The sequence below is a fragment of the Apteryx mantelli genome, chromosome 22 (genome assembly GCF_036417845.1).
Source record: "Apteryx mantelli isolate bAptMan1 chromosome 22, bAptMan1.hap1, whole genome shotgun sequence".
Classification (NCBI taxonomy): Eukaryota; Metazoa; Chordata; class Aves; order Apterygiformes; family Apterygidae; genus Apteryx; species Apteryx mantelli.
The window spans coordinates 15,125,036-15,140,682 of NC_089999.1; positions in this window are offsets into that span (position 1 = coordinate 15,125,036).

The window sequence follows — 15,647 nt, forward strand, 5'->3', positions numbered from 1 at the left end:
CCTTTTAATTGGGATTTTCAGATATTTATTGTTCTTCAGCTCTCATACCGAAAAGGTCTTGTCCTGAGAGATGCCTTTCAGGCATCTAGGACCTTTCCTTACATGATTGAGTAATACAATCACAAAAACCCCCACCAAAACAAAAACCCCAAAACCAGACTCACAGAATGAACATTTACAGAATCATTTCTTCTCTTAGATCCATATTCCTCAAAGACTGTAGCCATGTGCCTATATATTATTTGACAGGTAAACTACCCTGAGCTTCATTTGAAGTTGCTTACGTTAATTTCAAACCACCCTTGGGTGATCTGCTTTCAACTCATACAGATGTTGAAGTAACTAACAGTTGTATTAGCTTTTACTTTGGAACACTACACAAATATTAATACATTAATCTCTGTAACACTCCTATGGGGCTCAGTGTCATCATCGCAAGGGAAGTATACCAAAGCACAGACTTGGATACACAGCGTTTAGGATGTGGGTTCATATAGCTGTGAAGAGCTTCTGCATCTGTAAAAGTCCTGTGCATGGACAGTTCAACAACACAGGATTTTCTAGTTTTAGGACTGGGACTCCAGATGAGGAAATCAAAATTGCTTTTCTGATACCAAAATATTTGGGGGCAACAAGAAGAGATCAGCCTTACTGATAAGATAAATTTCAATACTTCATTCCAAGTCATGCACTGAATTCAGACAAAGTTAACAATAGAGATTTAAAAATGAAATGCCTTTCTAAAATTTACTGGCCAGTAATTAGGTAAGGCTTTACAAGCAAGAGGAAACATCATGAATCCAAGAGAAATTGCACTTTTTTTCCCTAGTGATTATGTGGATCAAAAAAGTATTACTATCTATGCTCTAAACAACTCATGGGTACCACTTTGAGTCTCCTATCTCTTAATTAAGAATTTCCAGCTGTTTTCAAAGACCAACTCATTATAGGGTTGAAGTGATGTTGTATTTCCCAGCCAGAGAAGGCTTTACTTCTACTTAGCATGTGAATTAGTACCTTCATACAGCTGTTACGCAGAATTGAACCTCCATCATCTAGAGGATAAATTGCACAAACCATTTAAGTCCTTGGAAACATGTTAGTTGGTGATACAAGCAGATTAACTAATATTATTTGTGAGTATGATCAAGGGTGCATAGTAGATTTGCAGGCCCCATGCCGCCTGACAAGACATTTCAAACACAGTTGAAGAGGGGGTGTCAAACGGACAGTAATACAAAGATTGAGAGCCAAATTCACAGCATACATACACACTCTTGCCACAGTCAGACTTTTCCAGGCACAAATATTGGAGAATGCTCACTCCCCCACACGAGCATTGGGCCTTTATGGTTACTGCTTATTTCCTCATGCTTATCATGGGAAAATTTCCTGAAAGTAATGCCAAACCAGGCATTATTATATAGACAAAAATGCATCTTTTCAATGGCCAACAGGTTCAGAACACAGCCAAGAGGAAAGGCTTTCTTCCTTTTCTGCAAAAGTATTAGAGAAAATAGATATTGAGACATCATTTTGGGGGGTACGAGGAGTAAATCTGAAAAACTCCTGAGGAGTTCTTGTTTAAAGCAGTGGAGAATTTTTAATATACACTCTACTGCATCAAGCAATTTCATTTCAGCAGGTAGCAGTAATTTTATTCTCAACTGACAATATAGATTTGCCTTTGTCTCCAGTCTCTCAATGGGATAGGAAAAGCAGCAACGGGGCACAGGGGAATGATGTGTTTTTAAAAAATACCTTGTTTAAGAAGTTGACAAGTATTTCCTCAGTCTGCTGCTTGGATTTTTCCATTATGAATCACTGCAGCTTAGGTAAATGAGGTCACTGGGTTTGAAATGCCAGGCTTCATTATCTCTCCACACTCAAGCAGTTTGACTAGCTCCCATGTCAGTAATTGGTTCACCTGATATTAATAACAAGCTCCCTGCCTGTAGAAACAATCTATTCATACAATGCTAATGGGAGAAAGAATGGAAATGAAGAACTATGTGAGTAAACAAACTATGAGGTTATGTTGTTGTTGCCTATTAAGTGCTGAAGGACCATTTGCCAAGGATTCAGAGAAGACAATTCAAGAAGCCATTTCTGATATATAAAGGAATTTAAGAATTGAGCTAAGTTTCAGCAGCCATAATTAGTTTGTTGTGATTGTGGTAAAAAAAACCTTTTCTGAATACTCACATGAATATTTTGGAATAGTTGTCTATTTCAGGACAGTAAACAGAGGATTGCTTTAGAGACAGAGAGGGCAGTGCCAGAGTACTGAGCAATAATATGCCCCGATTACAGGGAAAATACTCAGAGGACTGCCTTATTTCGATGCAAAATAAAAAATAAAGAGCCTTTGCAGCTATTGGTCTAGATAGCAGAAAGGTAGGAAGAGTTTTTCAAATGCAGCTAACTTTTTTTCTCCTTGATACTGCCAAATTGCTTTTTGCATAGCCTTCTGGTAGAGAAATTGAAACTGGCCAGTGTCCTATTTTTGTTCTTTAGGAACCAGCAAAAAGTTCATGGAAGGAGTTGCTGTACCAGTGGGATTTTTAAGTGCATTCAATATTGGATTAGCCCTGCTCTCTCTGGAAGCAACAGGAATCCCAATGTTAACTTGGATACAGCCAAAAGTTAAGCCAAAATGAAGCTTTAAACTTTTGAAAAGCTGCTCTGGATGAGCAAGAGCCAATATTTTACTAATTAAGTGTTGAATTGTTTTTTATATATATTTTTTTTTCTTTAAAGACATTCACTATGAAAGTCATTCATGTTAACCAGAACCATCTCACTGAAGATGAGGATTTCTCCTTTTGCATGCATTAATGCATCAGTTTTCTTTTCTATCCAGAAACTAATCTAGGCTTCCTTCTCCCGACACACCCACATTCCAACTATTTCTAAGGAGAATTACAGCCCCACACCCATTAGAGCACTAGTGAGCAGATGGTGATGAGGACAGGGACATGCTTGTGACAGCCCTGGTGCTAAAAGGAATCATGTCCTAAGGCCCCTGAGGGAGCCCAAAGTCAACTGTGCAGATCCCTGCTGTTCTCAATGAACAGTTATCTGCATGACTAATGCAAGAATGGGACTGATGTCTACAAAACCTCTGGGGCAGGGACTGCTTTTTTACTATATCTGTGTACACAGTGCTTAGGATAACAAACCTTGATTGGTGCTGCAGCTATAGGTAGCATATGAATAATAGTGAATTAATAATAGTACATTCCTGAATAATCTCAAGTGCATTTTGTCACAGCTAATAGTACCATTACAGAGATTTGAAAGGAATGATAGAGAACATACAACAATATGAGAAGATTCTGCCCCCTCCCCATTCCAGCTGCTTAAAGCAATTAGTCTGGCAGTGTTTGCATTGTACCTACTGCAACATGGAATATCTCAAGTCAGCACTTTGCAAGCATTTCAGCCTTAAGATTAAACATTTGGTGAGAAGCTAGTGTGTTGAAGAGACTGTATCAGAATGTAATTTCCTAAAATTTACGGAGCTTGCTGAAACATCAGTTTATCCTTTAAGGTTCAACACAAAAAATTTGGGATGGAAGCCAAGGTTGGTGGCTTAATCACTAAGTAAAATGCTGTCCTGCAGCTTGCCACTCCACTTGGAAAAAGGGTCTCAGATTTTTCACATTAAAATAAAACATGAAAGTGGGAGGAAAAAGCCTAACAAGCTACAAGGGCTTTAACAAAGTGAACAGATAAAAATGGTTTCTGTGTTACAATTTATCTAACAGAATAGCAACACTTCATGAAAAGTATATTTTCTGATGTAGTTCAGGAAGGACAAACTCTTGAAAATATTTAACCTACCTAAATGCCAAACCCTCATAACAAAATGATTCTCTACAGGATTTTACTCAGACCTAGTTTTCCAGATTAGTTTATCCATTTACTATTCAGCATTTGTAAAATTCCTACTGCAAGTAGTCCACTCTCAGTATCTGCAGTTCCCCAGCTGTGCAACCCAGCCTCACATGAGATCAACTTCCTTCTCTTAAAGACAGTGACAGAAGAGAGGTGCAAAACACAGCTCTTGGGCTCCCTCAGGATTGGGCCTCACTTACTGGCCCAGATTGCTGATCTCCCTTTATCATACTTCCAGAAGCCTCAACACCTCTCCAGTTGTGCTTGGCAGGGCGCCTCTTCCTGGTCAGCAAACAGCTGAGAAGCAAGCACTTCTCTACACTGCAGCCCCATCACATACCCACTTGACCAAAGCCTAGCAGTGCTTAGCCCAGCTGAAATTGTATTTTAAACCCTCAAGTCAAGCAGACTAGCAGTCCCAAGGAAAATGTGGTTTCCCTGTAGGGCACCCAGAAGTTGCATTACTTCTTTTTAAGCTATTTTTAAATCCAGAAGCCTGTTTCTCTCTACACACTCAAGCTTGAGTTTGCATTATTACCACTTTTCTGTGCTTTTCAGTGGCCAGAGTATCTTGACAGACTCGCACTAGAAGATGCTATCCTTTTTTCCCCCCACTGACCATGCCTTCTGAAAGGTAACCTTCTCTTCCCTCCTCACCATACTCAGCTCCTCCGTAACAGAACAATTTTCTTGACAATGATGAGTAACAGCTTATCTCTGCAAGTAATTCTGATCAGGAAACAGATGGCCCACCATCCAAGACACAACACAATGCCGTCCGGTACGAGTATTAGTGGCTCAGATGCTTGTTTTTCATTAGAATAGCTGATGTCTGACCTGGTTACTTAAAAACCGGTGTTCACATCCTCATCTGAATTGGTGACCCTTTGTGATGACAGTCCATCTCTTTGTATTTTGGGTCACGTACGACCATCATCTTTTGTTGAAGCACCTTTCTAACAGAGTCAGATGTCTGAAGCAGCAGCCGCTCCACCTCACATACTGACACATCTCACTACATGAAACAAAGTCAGATTTGGGGTATGGCTTTCCCTGATTATTGGTGCTGCCAGGTTTGCAGCTCCCTAACTGGCATAATTAAAGGTTTTGATCTCTTATCAGTTTCCCATTCTGTGGGGCAAAGATAAGGAAACCGAGAAAAGTCAAGAAAGCCAAGAACAAAGGAAGCAGTAAGAAAAGCCGAAGCACAGATAACATAGTATCAAAAAACGCAAAGAGCAAGAAAGATCCAAGACCAGTGCTGACCAGAGCATAGGCTGGAATTCCGAGCAAAGACATTGCCTCTTGTTTGATTCCTGCTGCTCTGAGGACAACTCCATGTTCCTCGTGAACAAACAGAGCTCCATCAAAGGAGCACTTGACCCCAGCACCATGCTCTCCTCAACACCTGCAGCTGGCATAGGTCAAAAGAAAGCAGTGCATCAGCTGCTAATGGTATTCCTGCCTCTGCTACAGCATCACCATCAGTTGTATCTACCGTAAGGCCTCAGTTCCTGACTCTTGGTAACAAGCTTCAAGTCATGAGTCACATCTCCCTTTTGTCCAGAAAAACTAATTTATGACTGAATCATCTTAGAAATTAGATAAACTTGTGAATGAGGATGAACTGGTGTATGGCACATGGCTTACCTAAGACAACAGTAGCTAGCTGTAGTGGAAACACAAGAGATCTTTATCATGAGGCACTAGTGGCCTCGGACAAACGCCTGGCAATGTTTAGTACTATTTAGCTCTGTATAAACAGAATGCAGCTGCCTGTTATATAAGTTGTTTACATAACAAAGGAATGGATGTGAAAAACAGGACACTATGGAATAAAAGCAGGGAAGTCCCTGTCAGCTTGAGCCTCCGTACTGATAGGACTCTGCAGCATGCTGTACACCAGAAGGGCCTGTCTGATGCCATCACCTTGGGATACCAGCATCAGAAGGACATATGATACCATCTAAGTCAATTACTATCAGCTCCATATTGCTCCTGTCTCTTCATCAATAAACAATCTCTTCTGCCCACATCCTGAGCATGGTGTTTTTTCCTCAAATCCTCTTTTTCTGCCCAACAGCCAGACAGAATACCAATGTCTAGTCCTCTTGACCCACATCTAAAATGTCATTGTGGATTTCATCTAGTCTCTGGCTACAATTGCCAAAAAAAAATCATTCTCAGTTTTGAATCAAGGATTATTCCAGCTGCATTTAAAATTCAACTCAAAGCAATCATGCTTTACACTCTCTGCACACAGATATTGGAGACAAAGAGCAAAAAGAACCAAACTCCTGATCTTTATTTTATTAATTCCTAGCTAGAGCTGCTGATTTAGGATTGTGTGCCAAATAGCTATGAATTCCAGCAAGAGAGACACAAGAGACAAGCTACTGGAATGAAATTATTCTAAGGGTCTGGCTTCTGTTAGAGAGCTTAAAAAAGAGGAAAAAATCCACAAACCACTGAAATCATAACAATCTTTGCCGAGATCTTTCCTCAGCTAAGGATTGGACCATTCCACACTATCATCTTGCAATAAAGTCAGGAAGGGCTCTGCTGTCATTATCAGCATGGCCAGAACATCGCTTCTTAGGGTCCAGATATCCCGGGGGAGCTGGGAAGTTAGTCAAGGGTGTTCATATTTCATACCCTAAAGGTCCATGCTGCAGACAGAACCATGTACTTTCCTGTTTACCATAATTTGAAAAAGGAAACCTACTTTAGATATTAATGAAAGATTATCTAACACATTTAGAATTATATACCCTTGCATTGATCCAGTATCTACTGGCTGCAGTCAAACTTTTTTTTTTTTTTTTTTTTTAAAACTACCAGTTGCTGCTATTGAAGAGATGCTGCTGGTAAAGTTAATGAAAGCCCTAAGGCATCCTTAGTTCAAGCAGACTCTTCTTTACTGCTTCAAGACATCTACAGCGATTCACGAAAAGGAAAGAGCTCCAGAGTGGTACTAAATATAGCTATAGCCCTGTAGATATTAGAAGCGGGTACTTATGAGTCAGTGTAAGCAATGTCTTTTATCTTTCTAGATGTCCATCTACTACTCAGTGTCTCAACATACTGCATCTTGGGGTCTTTTGTTCTTTTCGGTACGATGTTTACCCTTCAGTGGAATGATATGCTCCATTGGCAAAAACATTTCAGCTACACAAAATGTTATATAATTGCTTCCTTATATTCATGATCACAACATTAATACAAGAGGTATTTGAATTTACATGAAATGCAAATAGTAAGTTGCTTGACTTCTGATTTGGAGCTGTGTATTGTATACCCAGGCTTCCTTGGCTCAGCAGGAATTCAGGCCAGGCTCTCTTTGTATTATCTATTGTGGTTATTATCCAGAGCTTTTCTAGCCCTGCCAGTAGTCACAATGCTGAACCTCAGTGCTCCAGACTTGCTAAGGTGCTGCAAGTGCAGCTGGCTGAAAAGCAGGACTGTGTTTTAATCATTAGCCAGGTATATCCCCTTCCCAGAAAGCTTTTGAGTAGAGAACTGCTTGAACTAGAATGAAATGGCAAATTTCTTGAAGAGGAAAGCACCACTTTATGTTATAAAAACACTGTCTGTTTGCACTACCTTCTGGAGATACGCATCTGTACTAATGACCTGTTTCTGAGAAAAGTAGAAGATGACCAGAGCCAGAGCAGGCTGATGCACTACAGGATCAGTGGTGGTTAGGGAAGCTCTGGTTAGGGCAGCACAGTGAGCAAGTGGGAAGTTCCTCCAGAAACAACTTCTCTCACAAAAACAAATACACACCACCACCCACCCACAAACCAGAAAAGCTGGAACTGGAGTAAATGACTACAAAAGAAATGCAATTATTAAATTCACAGGACTGGAAGAAACCTTCTTTTATTTCAGCTGTGTTGGTTCTCACTCTTCATTTATGTTAGAAATAAGGATAGAAGTCAAAGCATTGCTAGAAGTAGCTGCTAATACCCCAACCCTGCTTGAGCTTTCCCATGTTTTGTTGGGAGCCATTGTCGATATCAGCACAAAGCATTATTATAATCCTCTCCAGTATCTCCTGAAGTGACAAAAATCTACCCTCAAAATTAACCCCAAATGATCCTCACAAGAACTAGGGAGCATTCCTTGATTCTGGGCTGCCCTATCATCTACCCGCTATTTGCGGAGATAATACTCAAAGGCTTCTTCCTCTTTGAATCTTCAAAAGGAGACTATATCAAACAAAAGGACAGAGTGCTAACGTCTCTTCACTCTGGTGTCAGAGTCCCCAGTAGAGAAATGAGTAAGAATGACATCAAACATGGAAAGAGGAACTTTTCTCACTTTCTCCAGAAAGTGACACAAGACACTCTAGGCACCAACATACTATGCATCTAAGGAAAGTGTCAAACATGGCAAGGAAAACTAAATGGGAACATCAGAAAAACAGTTTAATAAATTCCTCCATGTGTCAACCATCACAGTTAAGGAGCTTCTAAGGTGCCTTGCAATGAACTGCACTTTTTCTCAGGCATGTCATTGGTTTCATTGTGGTTCACTTAACATATAATACCAGATTCAGCTTGAGTAAAGGTATAAGAATATAGCTGTAAAGTTATTTTGGTACTCACTTCCCATATTGCTCTGGTTTTACACCACTACTGTTATGCTGATGGCTTTGCACAAATGGTGGCTATACCTCCCACCTATTCCTGATGGTCAGCTTTTTTCAGTGCCAATGGCCCTGCTGAAACAAAGTTTATGTTTTTGTTTGCTTTTTAAGCCACCACTTACTCTCTCTTCCAGCCTTTGGCATGAACTCATGACAAACATGTCCCTCCTTACTGCCTTTCTCTCTTCACCTGTAATTCTTTCAGCCTCCCCAGCCAGGTCCATGCTTTGATAAAAGAAAGCTGAATGCTATATAGCAGTTAAGAATTAACACGTTAATGAATTTTCTAAAGTAATTGAATTTAACATTACAATCAATGGTACTGATTGACTTGGAGATAGAAAATTGCAAAAGGACAATTAGAATCACTTCTGCAAACAAAATCCTTTGTTATTAATTAAGGTAAAGATTAACTGTCAGTCGTGTTTACTAGCAGCAAGTTTGAGATTTACCTGATAATGGTCCGATATAAGTTATCTTGCTGCTGTAATGTGATATTGAGCAGACATCTTTGAGCTGACAGTGTCTAAGGATACCTGCCACATGAAGCAATGCACAACAGAAACCTACTCTTTAGCTGACACTGAGAAAACAAGTCATCCCAATTTTGATTGCTCAGTCAATAAAAGATGTATAAGGTATTTAAACTCTCTAACCTTATGTCTTGCAAAAATGCCAATTCACAGGAAACAGACTCCCTAATATCCATGTCTTTACTTGCTGGCCAAAGTCACAATATTGTTAGAGCTGATGCTATTCGAAAATAATCAGCAGGGAAAAGAGTAGAAGAAATTGAGCAAGTCCTTGCAATCAAACACTTTCCATCTGATTGTTATATCTCACTATCTGTTATGAGCAGCCTCATACCTACTGAATATACTCCCTGGGAACAGCCATGTGAGTAAGCAAGGAATTCATTTGGAAAGCGTATTCTATTACTCACAGAAAGCACCAACTGTCACACTGGAAACCCTTTTGGTAAATAACCTTTCTGGGTCAGACATTAGCATTGCACTCTGGTTAATTATATCAGTGGAAGAATATTAATAGCAATTCTTACTTCATAACCATTCATTTCAGACTAAGAGCTTTCACTCCAGCAATTTATCCAGCTGCCAGCCTTGAACTTGCTATTTATCATAGTCTGAGGGCGCTACAGATGCTTAACAAGTCAAGGCCCAGTCCTATCTCTTTCATAGTAATGCACCTGTTGTTTAGAGCAAAGTCAATTAAATCTATTACTGTTGATTACATTGCCTACAATTAGGTGCTTGGTATGTAGTGAAGGCTGAACTCAGTAATATCCTCTGGTTTGGATACCTAAAGTAGTTCAGAGTTCCAATTTGAAAACACAACAGGCAAGGAAAGAAAATCCTTCCTGTTAGTCAGATCTCTTCTCTACCATCTTGCTAAAATGCATACAGGTGTATTAAGTGATATTATACCCCTACCTTGCTCAGAAAGCATAACTTGCAATATACTATTTTTTGTCAGAATCATCCTCTCAAGGATGTTAGAACCCAGCCTAGCTGAAAACTGAATAGGGAAGCAAGGATTTTTGCTGAAATCTAGTGGAGAAAAGAAAAAACCTTTTGGTCAGAGTTTATCAAATATTTGAAGGATTTCCGAGACAGACCCAGACTCCTTGCATATGCTGGACAGACTTAATATGACTGTTAATGGTTAGCTCTGACATTAAAACATAGGAAATTAAGAGTATAGTATTTTTTTTTTTTAAAGAGACAATATTGTCACACATTTTTTATTTCATTGGAATAGTCTCATAGATTATGAATATTTGACTTGGGGCCACATCAAATAAGCAAAGATGGTATGGACAAGGCTGATGAGCTTGGTCCTTTTCTACTAGCATTTCTGTAACACATGGAGACCTTAAATTAGGTGAGATCCCATTGTCCTAACCATACTAGATCTGGTCCATGCCCTGCACAAATACGCAACACAAATGAAAGACCATTCTGCCTCTTATTCCATGTCTAGCAAGTGCAAGAACCAAGTAAGATGCTTAGAGGAATGAAGTGACTTGCTCAAGGTCACATGCAGCATCTAGAATACAGCCTTTCCAAGATGCAGCTGTCTGCCTGGCCACTGCACCATCCTGCCTCTTATTCCATCATCAACAAGCACAAGAACTGAACATGGCATCGGTTTCTAAACCTTGCAAAAGAAACTTGCATATTAGACTTCCACTTCAAGTCTCAGCAAAGTATGAATTATTATCCCACAGTGGCCATCTAAATCTCATAATGGCACACACTAGGCACTATGTAATGATATCTATACTGTAGAGCCTTCTTCCAATAATAAAAAGGACATAATGTTCAATTTAGTAGGTATAAGCCTGTTATTCTCTCAGATCATTAGAAATTTCAATTTGCGAAACAAAATGGGTATGGATGTCCCCCCACTAACTGACTTCTCGAAGTGCAGAATTTATTGCTCTACCTGATGTTTCTAATTCATGCTATGGTTGGAGGAAGCATTCGTTGCTTGGAATACACACTAACATGCCTCTGAGTTTTTTGGAAAACATGCAGTTGCAGGAATCATTCATTACTCAGATTCACCTAATGATTTTGCAGTTGTGCGGATGATTTCAACACTACAAAAAGAAAAGGAGGGAGGTGCTTTAACAGATGCAAGGACACAAAGCTTACATGGTTATCAGTGCAAAGTGAGTTACTAATTCCTGTGGGCAAATTTCAATAGCACCATTGAAAGGCTTCTGTGACAAAAGCAATCTAACAAAAATACCCCCCCCCAAGCCAAACAGTCTCTCAGAAGGAAATGCCATGCTTTTTGATATAATTGTTCAAAAGTGAATATAGACTTCAGACCATCTGGAGGCTCTGCTGACTTTATTCAGAGATAAAGACAGTCAATGCAAGTGAGGATCAGACCTAAGAATAAGCCAGGTGGCCATGTGGGATACAGCAGTAGCAGTGACCTTTCGTCCTCGAAACTTGAAGAGTCTGAATCAAAGTCCAGTGAGATCAATGAAAGTCCAAGGATCTCATTGGGCTTTGCTTAGATATGCCATTCCATGCAATGCGCTTTATACGGCTTCTGAATTAATGGTTTCTGTACACACCATTCCCTCCCAGAGACTCTACTGTGCCAGCCTTGGAATAGAGAAAGAATAGACAGCTAGAACAGAGAGAAGGCAATGAAATTCAACCACAGCAGTTTTTTAAAGTTTTGCTATTTAATGAAAATATTAATATCCAAGTTAAATTCAGATACTTCCTGCATACACTGATAGCAACCTTAAAACATCAGTTAGTGCTTTGAAAAGGCAGCCATTGGGAGAATGGAACCATCATCCTGCTGGGACTGATGCGGTTTACATGGTCAAAAGAAAAAAAAAATGCAGGTGAGCAAGACATGAGTTGAAAATGATTATCTTTGTTCTTTCTTGACAGCAACATGACATCTGTCACAGTTGGATGCTGCGTCTCTTACTCGGCCAGTGACAGGCAGCATCAGAGAACAAGCAATGTTAGTATTATTAGTTGCCTTTGCCACAGTTGCATACAAGGGTTCCAGGCCCATTAAAGCAGAAAGGAAGGTGTCAAGATTCACTGTTATTTTTTGTGATTTTGTCCCCCAGGGCTTCAAAGGGTGAAAGCAAAATTGGGATTTCAGAACCACTCAATGTCCAGCTGAGCATGAAGCTAAGCCATAAAATTTTCAAGTCAATTAGCACAGTAGGAAGGCACTGAGGACTTCTGAAAAACTGGCCCTTAATTTAAATGCCTCAGTGAAAACTGGGCTCTCAAACAGAGTCTGGACTTTTAATATACCTCCGTTTACTAGCCGAGTTATGCTTCATGTTCAGGAGAATGTTTTTTGTCACTAGTGAAATGCTCTGTAAAGATTAAACATTGTATCTAGTCATATCTACCTAAAGCAACTGGTTGACCCAAATAGTTTCCCAAATTCCCATTATCTGAAAGATGCTTAAAGTGTTCATGGAGTAACTCCAAGTACATTCATGACAGCCAGGCTCTGGTAATAGATGAGGAAAGAACAGGAAGGGGGAAAAATTATACATTAACTCATTCACTGCTCAAAGGCTGTGTAGCTTTTGCACACTGTCTTACCTGACACAGACATGTTTTGTTTTGCTTTTTCCCTGCCAAGGGAAAGCATTTATTGTTAACGAAAGTTAATGAAAACAGAACTGGGTAAAAAACACATGCTCCAACTCAGGAAATCTTGTTTCAGGAAATCTTGGCCAGCTCTTCTGCTAATAAACTGCATCATGGCAATGAAGCAGTGAAAGTTTCAGCAACTTTCTGGCACTTCTAGTATCAAGATGCAAATAAGTATGAAGAGTCATCACACTAATAAATTAAAATTCATGTAGTTAGTAAAAGTATTCCCATACTATTTCTACCCACATTCTTCATGCTTTAAGGAACTTTGCCAAATTCAGAGTTTTGGGACTAAAAAGGACTTTGCAAACCTAGGGTTTGAGTAGTGACAAACTCTTCCAGAAGATGTGCCCACATGAAAGGATAAGAGACAGTTCCTCCAAAAAGTTAATTTTAATCCAAATAAGTGTTTGTTACTGAAGTTTCTGGATTGAGGGCTCAGTGGTGACTAATGAAAGAGAAGGGAGATCATCTACCTACATATAGAGGCCAAATCCCCCGGGCTTCTCAGAACCCCCAATCATCACTACAAAGCTGGAAACAGTTATGCTACTCATGAGTTTCAGTCACACAGCAAGGCAGAGGACAACATGGGGATAGAGCCTGGGAGTCTTGACCAACATCAGCAGCAAACAGCTTCCGCGCCCATGGTCATCACAGGCATGCTGCTAAATTGTCTGTCCTATCAGTGCCTCCAAACGAAGAGCAGAACAATTGGAGAGAATCAGCAAGCCTACTTCTGTACCAGCATATTCCTTGCTGTCTTAACCAGATCTTTTAAAGGCAACTAGATTCAGCAACAACCTTGGCTGAGAAACAGAACTGAATAAAGGTTTTAGAGTACATTTTAGGATAGAAAAGCAGATTATTTAGAGCTCTAGCATGTCTTCTTAGTAGGAACACTGTACTTGATTTTGAAGATTTTATAGACATAAAATCGAATCAACTTTCTGACCACTCACCTTCATTAAAATGTAAAGAGCAATAACTTAATCAGTTAAATCAGGAGCCATTTCTTGACCTACTCACAGGCAAAAAATTAGAGATGAGAAAAAATAGAATCCAAAGCTTCTTTCAAAAAGGTTAAAGGTAATTATTGTTGCTTCTGCTTAGCTTCATAAACAGCTTCATTTCCCTTGTGTAGAAGCTATACAACCTAATGTTCCATTTGTACTGATTCATAGCATTTTAAGAAAATGCAGTCCACATGAAAGTTCCATTTTCTAGAGTCTTCAGCACAAATCATCTTGGTGTTAAATTTGTCCTAAAAATTTTATAGGCAAATAACACATGCTGGACAGGAATCCTCATATGTACCATCTCATTGAGTGCAGTGAATTGACAGAAAGGGGGCACATCTCCAGAGCACTGGATGTCATTTTGGGTACGGGATTTTTGTTACTGCTATCGTGAGTCATGTACCTGAGAATCCATGAACAGGGCTGATTTCTTAACTTATGATAGGCAGGAAAGAAAAAGAAAACCTCAGAGTTCTTGCGGGGGGATTACATGAAGCTACAGACTACCATCTGAAAGCCTAAGCATAGTTTAGGATTATGTGCCTCCAACATATGAAGTAAACATGTATGCACACACAAAAATTCCTGTCTTCCAGCTTTCTTCCCATTCATGAAAATTAAATAGGATTTTAGCTCTTAGGAATGGAAGAAGCCACAGTCAAATCAGGCATTCTTGCCTCCCCCATCTCCACCTTTACAGGCAGTATTGCTGACCAAGATTAATGACTCACTATATTCTAATGACTGTCTATTCTACAACTGACATTTTGTTAAACTACAGCAACTGACATATCCTCAGGGACATTCTAATGATCAATTAAATTTGTAAGCTGTGGTTGCTGAACCTCATCCCAGGAAGACTGGCAGAGGAAGAGCATCAAGAAAACAAGGAAAACAAATAGAAGTTGAAAACAGCATTTTCATTTTATCCTCAGGAAAAGAGTTCTGGTAACACACAATCTCTAAACTACACAAGATTAGCACGCAAAATGGACAGTTGGATTATCTTTAGTTAGTATCTCCAGTCTGTGGAGCCAGCTTGCTCATCTGTTGTGTCTGTGAGCCCTGACTCTGCTCTAAAAGAGACTCAATCAAGAATGGATGGGTCTAAAAATGCATCTTTCAAATAAGAGTCTGGAAAACTTAGCAGAAGATAAAAGAAAGTGTTTGGAATCAGATAATGTTGTTGGGGGTGAAATACAGTTGGCAATGCTCAATATCAAACCAGTGGCCAAATAGTGAGGAAACAGATATATTCAGGACTATGTTCTGGCCCACCATACCAGCTAAGTGGTACTTTACTGAAATGAGCTTAATATACTTAGTTTGAATGCAGTTTTGGAGTCGGTGGCCTTAAAGGAAAAATGTAGTTATTCATAATGCTGCCTGACCAGAACTCAGGATCCACCCCTCCCCCTTCAAAAAAAGCAAAAAACCCACAGATCATCACTGGTCCACAGTTCCTAATTTGTAAAATTAGATTCCTGACTGATGCCTTCAATTTTGGAATTAAAGATACTGAAATATCAGCTCAGCTATTTCATTCACAATCATGTGGTTTAACTGCTGCTAGTGACATTCCCAAGGATTGCACTTGTTTCAGGGAAGCCCCTTTTACTAAAGTGCATTCATGCACTCAAACTTTGCAGCATTGTTTCTTCCACAAGAACATTGCTTTACTCTCAGTAATACCACTAATGAACAGTCTGCCTGTGTCCAGACTCCTTCCCTCCTTTTTTCCAGCCCTCTGATGAAATGCTAACTTCCAGGGCAGTGTGAAGTTCTAAATCTGGCAAACTAAGAACCAAAAAACAAATGAGAGCAATGAGCACCAAAAAGCCCTGATCACTCAAGATCTGGGCAGAAACAGGACCAGCTTATGACAGGATATTTGTGTGT